Source organism: Phyllostomus hastatus, unplaced genomic scaffold (genome assembly GCF_019186645.2).
Source record: "Phyllostomus hastatus isolate PE091 unplaced genomic scaffold, TTU_PhHast_1.1 phas_contig_1, whole genome shotgun sequence".
In the NCBI taxonomy this organism is placed as follows: Eukaryota; Metazoa; Chordata; class Mammalia; order Chiroptera; family Phyllostomidae; genus Phyllostomus; species Phyllostomus hastatus.
The window spans coordinates 23,935,300-23,949,077 of record NW_025333498.1 but is presented as its reverse complement, the minus strand read 5'-3'; the positions used below and the strand labels follow the sequence as shown (position 1 = coordinate 23,949,077).

General features: G+C 39.8%; 1 protein-coding gene and 1 long non-coding RNA gene across 3 annotated transcripts in view; one reads left to right on the top strand and one right to left on the bottom strand.

Annotated features, from left to right (window-relative positions):
- GALNT3 (polypeptide N-acetylgalactosaminyltransferase 3) overlaps nt 1-1,239 on the bottom strand; it is a 67,394-nt gene extending 66,155 nt beyond the window's left edge. For both annotated transcript variants that reach the window (XM_045828624.1, XM_045828541.1), the window contains exon 1: nt 367-1,239. The gene's annotated coding sequence lies outside the window, so the exon portion shown is untranslated. The remainder of the gene's footprint in view (nt 1-366) is intronic.
- Nucleotides 1-13,478, top strand: part of LOC123812060 — a 54,935-nt gene extending 41,457 nt beyond the window's left edge. Inside the window, exons 3-4 of the long non-coding RNA XR_006784481.1 lie at nt 12,240-12,297; nt 13,022-13,478. This is a non-coding gene — a long non-coding RNA (uncharacterized LOC123812060). The remainder of the gene's footprint in view (nt 1-12,239; nt 12,298-13,021) is intronic.
- The last annotated feature ends 300 nt before the right edge of the window (nt 13,479-13,778 follow it).

Sequence of the window (13,778 nt, the reverse complement as noted above, 5' to 3'; positions counted from 1 at the left end):
CCTTGAGCCGGGCGCAAGCCCTCGGACTCCCCACACTGCGACCCTCACAGGGACAAGCTCGGGGCCACCAGGTCTTCGGTCGAGGTCCAGCTCTTCTGGAGCCTCCCAACAGAGACTCACAGGGGGCACCGCGGGTGACAGGGCTGCCCTCGGGGAACCGCCTCCCCCCGCCGGCCTCGGGCGCCCCTTTCGGCCACTCCCGAGAGGGCAACTGAAACGCTGCTCTCGAGACCATCACCAACCGGCCAACGGGACCGTACCCCTCTCCCCACCACGTGAACCTCCGCACCCGTCTACCAGCACCCCACTCCGGCTCTGCCTGGGGATTCCCGACCTCCTGGCCCAAGCGCCCGTTCCCCGGCTTACCTGGCGGGTGGGTAGGGGAGGGCGGCGGGAAGCCGTGGCCGGGCGCGCGCTGGACGTGGCCGGGCGCCAGGTGCAGGTGGTGGCGGTGGCTGCGGAGGCTCCGGTTGCTGTCGCTACAGTTGCCTCTCAGTCCAGCTCCTCCTCCGCCGCCGCCTCCTGCCTTCCCGCTGGGCCTCCGGTGTTGCCAGGAGAGGCCGAACCAAAGCTCGGCTTCCTTCAGAGTCTCCCAGGTGAGCTCCAGTCTGCGACGTCGGCAGGGGCGAGGCCCCTGTCCCGCGCCTGCGCGCAAGCCTCCCGCCCCGCCCCAGCCCTACCTGAGCGCTCCAGGTGAGGACCTGGACCTCGCGGGGCGGGGGCGCGGTCCCGGCGGAGCGCGGCCCCGCGCGGTTCTTTTCCCCCTTGGTCGGCGAGGCTGACTCAACACGCGAGGCGTGCCTCAGCCGGTCTACAAGGGAGGATTCCTGCACTGACTTGGTGGCAGTGGTCACCTCGTAACCAGAGCACAGTTTGGGTCCTTGGGAAAGCAGAAGGTCTAGATTTCCCCTTCACAATTCTTTCCTTCCTCTTTGGTTCGCCAAACTGAAAGGGTTCGCTGCCCAGAGGCTGAGGGGCCCAGTGCTTCTGAGGACCACCTCGCGACGGCAGCCACTGTTGGCTGGTTTGGTTTCCTTGAGCAGGGTTTAGCAGCTTCTGCCACCAGTGAGGTTTGTGAGCAGTTGGAGGAGCTTCCTTCCCATGTAGTCTTGATTTCATCACTTGACTCACTTCAGCGCAGCCGGTGGTTTCCGTTTCAGCAAGCGCCCGCTCTGGTAGGGGCGCCTTATGTCCAAAGGAGGAGCCTTCCTCCTCCAAAGAAGAACCTCTGGTATTTGGCAGAACCTCGCTAATTTGGGACGCACCAGCCCTCCCTGGGTTGGTATTTGAAAGGCAAACCAATTCCCAGATGAGAGGGAAAGCAGCAACAGTAGAGAGAAACCCGCCGTCCTTGTTTGGAAAGACACTGTGGTTTCCTGGAGAGGGCTTGCTTCTAAGGGAGGAGGCCGTTTCGTTCGCTTATAGACTCGACATTTATTGGGAAGGTAAGAATGCAGGCTCAGGGAGATGATGGGTTGTGTTCTGCTGTTGACTTTAGGACAAAAACATTGTAAACAGTATTTTTTTCCTTTTATGATTGTTACAAATTTCTGTTTCAGCCCTCCTGCTGTTATGACAAATTGATGTACCTGAAACCAGGATTTAAAATGACCTTTATACCTTCCTATGAACTCATTTATTTGTTTGGCTAATCTTCAGTATGCACAGGAATATACAGGTTTGTCCAGAAGGTATCCATCCAGCCATGTCATATGAAATAGAGACATTTATTGAAGAAGATACAAAATACAAGTAACATTGTAGATAGGACAATGACACCCCAGTCCCCTTTAAAGTAGGCATATCTTGGGACCTCACACAGTTCTCCCAATCACCATCAGCTGTCCTGTAGTATTTTACTGAACCTCATTGACAGTCTGAAATCTCTACCCTTTGAAAGGTGATTTTAGTTTTGGGAAAAGCCAGAAGTCTCAAGGTGCCAAATCTGCGCGGAAGGGAGACTGAGTCACCTGAGTAGTTTGATGTTTCACTGAAAAACTCTGCACTAGATAACAATGCATGAGTCTAGAGGTTGTGCTAATGAGGCTGCCAATCACCAGTTGCCCTTAGCTGTGGCCTTCCTCCTGTATTTTATCACATATTCTTATGGTTCCTATTTCCTGGTATGTTCTCATTACACATGACCTAATAAAGTTTTGAAATACTAGTCAGTACAGTAGCAACAAGTATAGTTTTAGAACTGGCCTGGTCTGACATTGATTTTAGCATCCACAGTGCTATTTTATACCACAACTCTGAATTGGATTTGAAACTTCAGTTGGTTTTTCATTTTGTGTATTGTGGTTATTTTGTAAGCATCAAGGAAACTTGTGTTGAGACATTTCAATAACCAGTAACTGCAAGCAATTTTTAAGCTCTCCTTCTCTCCCTATAAAAGTTCAGGAACTACCTATGAATATGATCATGCTATCTTGAGAATATTGGATAATATTTGTCCTTAGGTCCACAGCTGGATACACTATCCAAATTTTCCTACACACACATACACACCCGCTTTTTTTTCTTTGCTGTTTGCCTCAAAATGGAGTTTAGAGTGTTGGTCTTTGGGAAATTTGAGAAGAATCCTAAATGTATGGCCCAAAATCCTGTATTTCTTGTTTTGGACCACCCATCCCCGAATGAAGCAGGAACCAAAGTCTATGATGTCCCACCAAGCACAGATACCTATTTTTATAGTCAGAGCAAATGGATGTGGAAGAGCAACCGGGAACCATGGACAGGAATGCATTGACAGCAATAATGAAGTCAAATAGCAATGGAAAAAAGAAGCTAGGGCAGAGCTATAAAAAGAAGACCAAGCAAAAACACCAAAATGCTGTATAAAGAATGAAAAAGAACAGAAATAATATGTAAAAATCAGGAGTTACTAAAAATTGACTGTCAGTTTTACAGTGGAGACAGATCATTTAAATAAGAAAAGCAGTATTTCTGAGTCTGACATATCTACCAGCATTACATATATTACTTTATTTCATTCTAAAAGCAGTCTTAAAATTAACTGAAAGTTTTTGACTTAACAATAAAATGAAAATGCTGGAGGCCCAGGAAAAAAATATTATTGTGCTGAAATGTTTAATGCCCTAAATCTAATCAGAGGAAGAACTTTTGAAAGTATCATCCCATTTGAAATTATGAAATAAAGAATTTGTTTTATAAAAGGGGAATTAGCATTTCATCGTAAAATAAAACCCAGGAGCCTTAGTGTAGACATGATTCTCAGAAAAAAGCTTATTTTAATAGTACATGTTTGACATTATAACAACAGTTAAAATAGAAAATTGAGCAGATTTTACACAGGATAGAAGAGAGACAAACATCTCCCCCCTCTCCCCCCTCCCCAACACACATGCATACACACACCCCTTAAGACTAGCCACAAAATGCTCATTTGTATATATTTGAAATGATATTCACTATTTAATAATTTCTGTGGACATTTAAATTAATGCCAAGACCAGTATCTGGCACTTAGTAGGTGCTCAATAATATTTAACTGAATAAATTGATCCATTAAATTCTCTGCAAAAGTCAACATGCATAATATCTTGAGCAGAGTACAAGTCCAAAGAATGGAAAAATAATCTGGGGCAAGTAAGGATAATAGACTGGGTTTCTGTGGGACAAGCTTCTCATAACAAAGTTACCAGTTCTGTGTTTCATAAGGCTCCATGCAAAGCAACTTATACTTCTACAAGTCACTTTACTTCGGCTTACATTTTCTCTTCCACAAAACAAAATAGTGGTACAAGGTGATCTGTCTTCCTGTTCCTTTACACTCTGATTCATGTATGCTCTATGATAAGAGAATGTTCATGCAAAACAAAGCAAAACCAAAAACCTCTTCTGGATATAGGAATAATATTTAATAGAAAATAAAGATGAAGAAATATATATATATATCCTAATTGAAATATAAACTTAATTCGTAAAAAAGTCTTAATATACATGTAACAAGTAAAATTATTTAGATTCACTAAGTCCAACTTTAAATGTTTTTTTAACTTAATTGTTTAATTGTTAGTTACCCAGGGCTTAGCAACTTTAGTTTGAAACATATTGCCTTATTTAGCCTTTAAAAACAATTTTACTTCATGTGGGAACTGGAGTCTCCAATCAGGATCTCAAAGTCAAATTGAGAGATTTGGCTTAAAGACTAAACAGATTGAAATAATTTCTACTAAAAAAGTTGAAAGACCATTGATTCAAAAGGAAAATAGTGTTGGTATCATAGTGAAGAGCCACAAATATGTGGGTATTTTTTATTATGATTCAGCATAATTGTACATTTATTTTAAAATACTGCAAAAGTGAAAACATGAATAGATTATTTTTAGTATGAACGGTCTTGGCCACTGTTTTGTATGAGGACTGCTTAGGTTTCTGTTGTTGTTTTCTCTAAAAAATATCAGAACAGCCATCTGGAACTTTCAAAGAAGTACAAACTTCTGTGAGTGCACTTAGTGACTTAAATCATGTCAAGACAGCTGAACCATGTCTTGTTAATCTTGCATCCTACATGCTTGGCCTGTAGTAGGTGCTTAATAAATATTTGATGAAATGGATTGAATAGAGTGCAGAGTTTCAAGCTTTTAAGCATTAGTATGAGAGCAAAAAGAAATGTCATGCTGAGTCAGGCTAATATGCAATCTAGCTAGCTCGAAATTCTGACAGTGGCACCAAAGGATATTTTGTGGGGAAATGGTGACAGTCCCGCATGATGTTGACCACAGAGATGTACTCCAGGTCTCCTTGACTCACTCTTTTCTGCATTGATCTCTAGCTTTCTGTAAAATGATGTTTTAAATTGTAAAGCAATTCATGTTCATTATAAGAAAATCAGGAAATACAGATAGGCTAAAATAAACCATTTCTGAAATACTCAAAATTTCTTATATGAAAATGAATCAGTGCTAACTACCAGACCCTTTCCTATTGTGTACCTTTTCAGATACATTTACACTGAAGAAGTAGTGGGGTAGAATGGTCAGTTATGGGGGAGACAGAGACATGTTTTAAAATAAAAAACCAGATCATACTTGGGTCTTGTCTTTTTAAGTATATTTTATTGATTATGTTATTACAGTTGTTCCAAAGTTCCCCCCTTTGCCCTCTCCGCCTGGTGCTCTCCTCCCTCCACCACCCCCCTTAATCCATGAGCTGTGCATATAAATTCTTTAGCTTCCCCATTTTATACTATTCTTAACCTCCCCATCTATCTTGTACCTACCAATTATGTTTCTTAATCTCTGCACCTTTTTCCTATTCTCCACCTTCCCCTTCCCAGCTGATAACCCTCCAAATGATCTCCATATCTATGATTCTGTTCCAGTTCCAGTTGTTTGCTTAGTTTTGGGGTTTTTTTTTTTTTTAGATTGTTGATAGCTGTGAGTTTGTTGCCTTTTTAATGTTCATAGTTTTGATCTTCTTTTTCTGAAATAAGTCCCTGTAACATTTCATATAATAAGAGATTGGTGATGATGAACTCCTTTGACTTTACCTTGTCTGGGAAGCTCTTTATCTGCCCTTTATTCTAAATGATAACTTTGCTGGATAGAGTAACCTAGGTTGCAGGTCCTTGCTTTTTATCACTTCGAATACTTCTTACCAGTCCCTTCTTGCCTGCAAAATTTCTTTTGAGAAATCAGCTGACAGTCTTATGGGAACTCCTTTGTAGGTAATTCTCTGCTTTTCTCTTGTTGCTTTTAAGGTTCTCACTTTATCTTTAACCATTAGCACTTTAATTCGGATATGTATTGGTGTGGTCCTCTTTGGGTCCAAGATTCACTGTGCTTCCTGGACTTGTATGTCTATTTTCTTCACCAGATTAGAGGCATTTTCTTTCATTATTTTTTCAAATAAGTTTTTGATTTCTTGCTCTTCCTCTTCTCTTCAGTACCCCTATGATTTGAATGTTGGTACATTTGAAAATGTCTCAGAGGCTCCTTAGACTATCCTCATTTGTTTTGTTTTGTTTTGTTTTAATTCTTTTTTCTTCTTGCTGTTTTGGTGGAATGCTTTTTTCTTCCTTATGTTCCAAATCATTGATTTGAACCTTGGCTTCATCATGTCCACTGTTGGTTTCCTGTAGATTTTTAAAATTTCACTTAGTGTAATTTTCATTTCCGCCTGGGTCTTTTTTATGCTGTTGCCATACTCAGTGAGTTCTTTGAGCATCTTGATCACCAGTGTTCTGAACTCTGCATCTGATTGGTTGGTTATCTCCATTTCATTTAGTTCTTTTCCTGGGGTTTTGTTTTGTTCTTTCACTTGGGTCATATTTCTTTGTCTCCTTAATTTGGCGCCTCCCTGTGTTTGTTTCTGTGTATTAGGTAGAGCTGCTTTGACTCCCTGTAAAAGGCATCTGTAAATTGTGTGGGGCAGAGCCTTAGGTAATTGCCAGGTTGGGGCAACCCACTTCATCACTTTGTGGCTTTATGTGTGTATTGGGGGCTAGGAGAGGGTTCTAAGCTGCTGCCTGGCTTCTGGGGTTTTTCTGGCACTTTCCCCATTTCTAGTCACTTCACCCACTCCTGATATGCAACTGGTGCCCTTCCAGGTGTTGTTCTGGTGTTGAATCCCAGAATGGATGGGTTTGCACATGTTTTAAGAATGTGTGGGTTCTTTAAGGAAAGTTTTCTTGAAGTCCAGTAGTTTCTTTTGCTGCCCCTACCCCCACTGGTTTTTACAGCTAAAAGTTATGGGGATTTATCTTCCCAGTGCTGGAATCTTGGACTGTGCAATCTGGCCTGGGGCTAGGATCACTGGTTCCCAGGGTATCCCTCCCCATTTTTATCCTCCTCACATGAATGTGTGACTGCTTATGCCCTTTACACTACCACATCTCCTCACCTCCTACCCAGTTTCTGTATCTTCATCTCTCCTACCCATCTTGATGAATGTGGCTTCTTTAAATCCTTGGTTGTTGTACTTCCATACAGTTTGATTTTCTGATAGTTCTGCATATTACTTGTTTTGAGATTCAGTTATAATTCTTTTTGTGGTTGTGTGATGAGGTGAAGCATGTCTACCTATGCCCCCATCTTGGCCAGAAGTCCCTGTGTCTTGTTTTATAGCCAGAATTTTCTACTTAACATATCTTTCCATGCCAATAAATTCATTTTAACAGCATTATTTTTAATTATGCATGGTTTCTTTTTGTATCAAAATTCAGAATGAAAAATCACTTATTATTGAACAGGAAGGTTGTTGCCAAGTTGTGCTATTGAAAATGGTGCTATCATGACCACACTCTTCATCTACTGATCACTGTTTCATCTGTTGAAACAGTTATAATGATATTATTCATATTTTTATAAATTGATTTGTATTAGTCACCCAAGATCCTGAACAATGGTAATATCATTAGAGGCATCATATCATCAAGACAAATCACCTTGATATTTCTGAATTTCCATTCAGTGGCAGAAACTTCCCCTCTCCCTTGTCTTCACTCCCCACTCTTCACCCCCTTATTCCAATACCATAAAGAGAGAATCATGATGAACCTCTACCTGAATGCAGTTATCATTTATTGCCAGATAAGTTACAATGATTTTTAAAATAAAGTCATAGAAGATAGGGATGCTCTTCCACCGTAATAGGTCTAAGGTATTGGACTAAAAGAATAGCATCATTGTAGTTAAGCTGAAGAGAGAAATATTGATTCTACTTCATGCATACTAGAAGGGGAATTTTGAAGGAAATTATACTTGTCCAGTGTCTTTGATTTTTATTTTATTAACAGGATAATCATTTGTTGCCCAGGATAGAATCTCAGCACATACCTCCTCCCTGACATCTAATCATCAAATCAGAATGCACTTGTTTTCTCTTCCAAGGGAGCTAGCAGCCTCTAAGACCACAGCCCACTCTTCTGTTCTGCCAAGCTTCAGGGACAGGACAGGTAGCTGATGTTTGGGGCTACACACAAACAGAGAAAAGAGGGAGTGAGAATGAAGCTATTGTAGAAAGGGATTTAAAGGACTTGGGAAATGATAAATGATAAGAATAAAAGATGAAAGAATCATTCATATGGAATATCCTCTGAAGGCTTAAGAAGAATCTTTGGAGACAGATACCCTCACCCCAACTCCTGATAATGCAGCTTCACTCCTAGGAGTGAATACAAAGAAGTTTAGGTAAACCAAGAACAAGATCCAATTTCTTTCCCTCTCTCCTTTTCCTCACTGCAAACCCTGTACAACTTTGGAATAACGATCTATATTCTGTGGTAAAGATCTTAGCCTTCATCAAGGTCCATTGTGTATTTGATTCACAGTAAGCTGGCATTCAGCAGGGCCTCAACCAGCCTAAATAGTGCTTTGCAAACTCGAAAATTTCACCACTGGGCAGAGTGAGTCTACAACACATGATGTAGCATGTATGTGACCCCTTCCTCATACTAGATGCAAATCCACTCTAGTCCATCCAACTGGCTGAATGCAACCAGGTTGCAGTTCAGCCTTGCTTACCCTTTGGCAGGATAAATTTAGTTAGGGCAAAGCATAACACAGCCTGGTGTCACTTCAGGTGATATCTGACTCCTTACCCTTTGAATCTAGAGTGTCTATGCAACCAATATAATATGGTGGCAGTGATATTATGCAACTTCCAAGGCTAGGCCTTAAGGGATTTTCCACCTTCTGCTTTTACTCTCTTGGAATGTTACCATGCCATGAGGGAAAATGGAATGAAGGACCATGGAGAGAGAGGGCCCGAGCTATCCCAAATGTTCCAGCTGAGCTCAGACTCTAGCCAACCCACTAGCTAAATGCAACGTTGTGTTGGAGCCCAGGCAGATACCAGCCAAAGAACCAACTGGTGAACCCACAAAATTTTGATAAATTATTGACTTGTTTTAAGCTACTAAGTTTGGGTAGAGTTTTTTTTTTATTTTTTAATTTTAATTAATTAATTAATTTAGCTATTATTTTCACTTTATAAATGAGAAGTTCAACTCAGGTAACAGACCAAGGCCTCTTACACACTTAGTGTGCTAACTCTTGCACACTTTCTTTCTCAGGGGAGTTGGCAGAAGAGCCCAGGTCCTCACACCCCTAACTCCTAGAACCTGCAGGTTTCTGACACAGGTAGAGGCACCAAAGAACCGGCACTCAGACCAGAAGACAAAAGCACTTGTGAGCCCCTGCATGTGGCTTCAAACAACCAGCACACAAGCCTCACCAACACTCTTAATCTTCTCCTCAGCTCTTCTGCTGAAGAATTTGGACTTCACAATGACAGGCTGCATTGGGAGCTTTCCCTTTCCCAGAACTTGGCAGTAGCCAGATTGCACCACATCAATGATGGTAGCAGCTCCGGTCTTGTTTTTGGCAGCATTTACCTGTGTCTGCTCACTGTCCTAGTTTATCAAGGTTGACAGTGAGGCAGAAGATCTGGTTCCTCTTTAAGTGCTCATGCCTCACACCAGCTTTCCAAAGTAACTTGGGTGGTATTTGTCAAAGTTGATCCTGTGATGATACAAGCCACCAGCATCACCTGGGCCTTCTGGGTGCTTCCTGTGCTTGTGGCTGTGGCCGTGACTCACATGGCCCCGAAGTGCCTGGGTCTTCCTCAGTCTGGGTGGCATGTTGGTGGCTTATGCAAGAGAGAAAACTATGTGAAGTCTTGAGAGGTATCGAGGTTGTTTTTTTTTTAACTATTTCATCTAAATGTTGTCTCTCAATAAGAACATATGCATCTTTTACATTTGGGCACCCTTTGTACTCTCCCTATTAATACAGAGAAAACTTTTGGAGTTTTTAAAGTCTAAGCCTTGAAAGGCTCTAAACAAAATATATGACATAAACCATATATGTTAAAGAATATGTGCTCAGTCTGAGTTGGTTTTCTGTTTCCACCCAAAATCTTGATAGAATTCATGCAGAATGAGGAGAAAGAGAGAAGAGAATCAGAGGGGAGGCAGAGTGTGAGTATGAGCCCTGGCAGCATGCTGAGCAAAGCCTAATGGCCTCACCATGCAGGAGTGCCACACTGCACAACTACAGGGGACACCAGGCACATCAAATTAGATGTGCAGTAATGCGACAGGGGCCCTAGAAACCAGACTGGTCAGGGAACTCTGAATGAAAAGGAGGAGCTGGGCTCATAGGCCCTATCCTGGACAGAAGTGAAACCCCCTGGTTATTCTTTGCCCAATGTTGGGTGATAATGGGAAACACTTCCAAATGGGGTCTTGAGTCAGTCAGGACTTGGACAGCCCCACTGCCCTCTTGTGCCCCAGGAAGATTTAGAGAACCCCCAAAATTTTGTCCAATAATGTAGGTGACAATCATGTACATCTGCATGCTTTTGTAAATTAAATTTTATCAAAAGATAGACATGCCCATTCCTTTATTTATTCATACTACCAAGGGCAGACTTGAGTAGTGACAGAAACTTCTTGGTCTGTAGCCTAAGATATTTACTTTCTATCCCTTTATAGAAAAAGTGTGCTAATCCTTAGATGAAGCACAGAGAATTGCAAAAAATCTAAACCTTGTATGATAACACAACACAAGAATAAACTGTGTAGACCATGACCAAAGGACACACTGGGGCCAGGATATAGTATCAGAGCATGGCAGCCTGGTACCTGTGATGACCTAACACTGATTGATCCCCATTCCCCTCCCATACCTTGCACTGGGGAACACCAAGGAAACAAGGCCGAGTCCCTGCTAAAACAGGGCATGTCCTTGACTTTACTGAGATTTAGTTACTACCACCTGGTGTAAAAGAATTTGACAGAGAATTTAACCTTATAGACATAATTTTACTTTAAGTTTCTTATATATCTGATTCTATCTTCAGAAACTAGCATGCTACACGGCCTTCCACAGTGATAAGCACAAAATTGATGCAAACAAAATCTGCATTGAGTGTTCAGCCTCAGTGGGTTTTCCTTTGGTCTCTTACCTGACAAAAGCATTGTTATTTCATATAGAAAGTTATGTTATTCACAACTTGGTCTTTATAATTTTTCTCTGATGATGATGGTGATGATGCACATTCTTTATGTGCATCCCCTCCCTTCATTGTAAGCTTTTCCATTCCCTGAGTAAACTGCTTCTCTCTTTTGAGTCAAATGCCCAAAATAAAAGAGAATGGTGGATCAGAAAACATCTATGAAGTGAGTGAGAGGAGACAGCAGGGCACGGGTCCTGAGGTCTGTGGATTATGTCACAAAACCATTGGTAAATGCTTTGGATAATAAGGTGATTGCTTATAATCGATTGCAATGGCTAATGTTCTTGTACTGAGAAATCTTTACTTCCTACTTTGAGCTGGAATGCAGGGCAGAGAGAACATTTACTAAGCACTAACTTTGTACCAGAAATTATTCCTACATATCTCATTCAGTCTCCACAAGATCCCTGTGTAGTCTTCGGGTGAGGACCTCAGGGAGGAGCTCAGAGATTCACAGCTAATAGAGCTGGAATGTGAAAGCAGGTCTGTCCAACCCAAACACCTGTGCTCTGCTAACTACAGTGTATCATAGAAATTATAAAATCATTTGCCTTGCATCCAAAGGTAAGGTATTTGTCATGTTTCACTTGTCTTTAGGCATTCATTGACAATTTTTACTTTCACAGTTTCAATCCTTTCATATAATGATAACACATGGAAAAGTTAAGCAACATAAGGTTTTATTCACATATACATTTTATAATATCTTCAAATATATTAAAACCAAAATTGTTAATTTGTTTTATATAAAGATTTCTTTAAATATAAGATGCTATAAAACAATGTCATCACAAAAAGTAAACACACTGATTTGTACAATCAAAACATTGAGGGTCACAGGAATTGCTAGATAACCCAAGAAGACAAAATAGGGCACAAAACCATTTCAACACAGAGCTCCATTTCACAACAAGGACAATAAGTCATTCACTTGGGGATTTTAAGTATAACTTTAAGTATAATGAGATATACAATGGATTGTTAAAATTTTGGTATAATTAAATAGTAACTGCGTTTGTGATATTTAAAAACAAAACAAAATCTTCCAAAGTAATGCTCTGTAATATTTAATAGCATAATTTTGTCCATTTAGTTATAACTAAAAAGCTACAAATAAGATACCTCCAAATGGATATTTTGACATAAAAATAAAAATCTCTTATTTTGAAGTAATACATAACTTTAGTTGAAAATGAAATGCTTATAAAGACTTTTGGACCAATGATTTATAACAATTAATCTCTTGACAGATGGAAGAATGTGAATTGAGAAGATACAATAAATTTCATTAACATCAAAAATGGAATTGTGAGTTTTGTAATTTAATTGTATCGGAGCACATATACACATACTAGGTATATGGAATTGCAGTGTTTGGGTTGTATTAAGGAATTAATTCTAGAAGTATATAATATAAAACTATTCATTGAAAAGTAGACCAAAATAAGAATACTCATGTATGAATATATTTTACAATATCAGTGAGAGAGGTTTCAAAATAACTTTCATTTCTAAATGTTGTCAAGCATAAAAGACCTGGGACAGGCCTGTCAGTTTGCTTTATGAAATTTGTAGCATCACAGACAATAACAAACTGGACCCAAGTAGATGAGTTGTAAAGGACGAAGTGATTATATTACTTTTAAATATGCTACTTAGATACAATAAGGGCAATGAATGTGTAGCAGTGTTTGCTTTTTATTGTTTTTACAAACTAAAAAAGCAGTTTCAAAAGAACATTTAATACATGCATGCAGTTTATAAGTAATCATAACAATTGTGTACCTACCATTTACTTAAAAAGTTAAACATATTACTCTGATATCCCCTATGGAACTCTCTCAAATCCTACCACTTCCCAACTTTGAATTTTGTATTTGAATTTTCCTTGCTTTTCTTTAGAGTTTTGCCACATGTGTTGGTACGCCTAAACAAAATACTGGTTAATTCTATACCTTTTTGAACATTGTATATTATGGAAATGTATGTGTGATAGTCTGCTACTTGAGTTTTTTGTTCTCTATGTACACAGATTTATACAAGTTTTTTGATGAAGCTGTAAATAATTCTCACACTGCATTGGATTTATCCATTCTACACTTGATGAATATTTGAAAATTCTCCAGGTGCGTGTATGAAAGAAAGAGATTACAAACAGTGCTGTTAAGAACATTCTTATACTTGCCTTCTGGTACATGTGAAAGAGCTTCTCTGGATACCTAGAGTGAAATTGCTGGGTTATGGCAAATTTACCAGATAATGACCAATTATTTTCCAGATATTGTTGTGGTTTGATGACATACTCTTTTACTGAATTATAATATATGTTGTATCTGTCTATCTGTCTGTAATTGTATATTATTCTTTTTAACATATATTGCTTTTCTGAAAATATTTTTATGCTAGAAATTTAAATAACAGTATTAGTACTGCTTTTTCAAAGACCCAAGAATTGTGAAAGATGTGGTTGATTGGGAATTTTTGTTATTTGTTGCCAGGAAACAAAATATTAAGGAAAAAATGAGAAGAATGTTTTAGTTATGTCTTAACAGATGGAAAAATAAATGTATTTATTTTTCACTTGCCTTCTATTACACTACCAATGTCTTCATTTCTAGGACTGAAATAGCCATTGACTGCATTCTCGATCTCGGTCTCTGGTCTTCTAAAGAAGTCCAAGGTTGATTGCTGACATTCAAAATGATGCATTATACAAGAAATCAATTTCAGGCATGGAGGGAAAGCTGCACTTCTTTAGCTATAACTCCTAAATATCAACACAGTGGGGA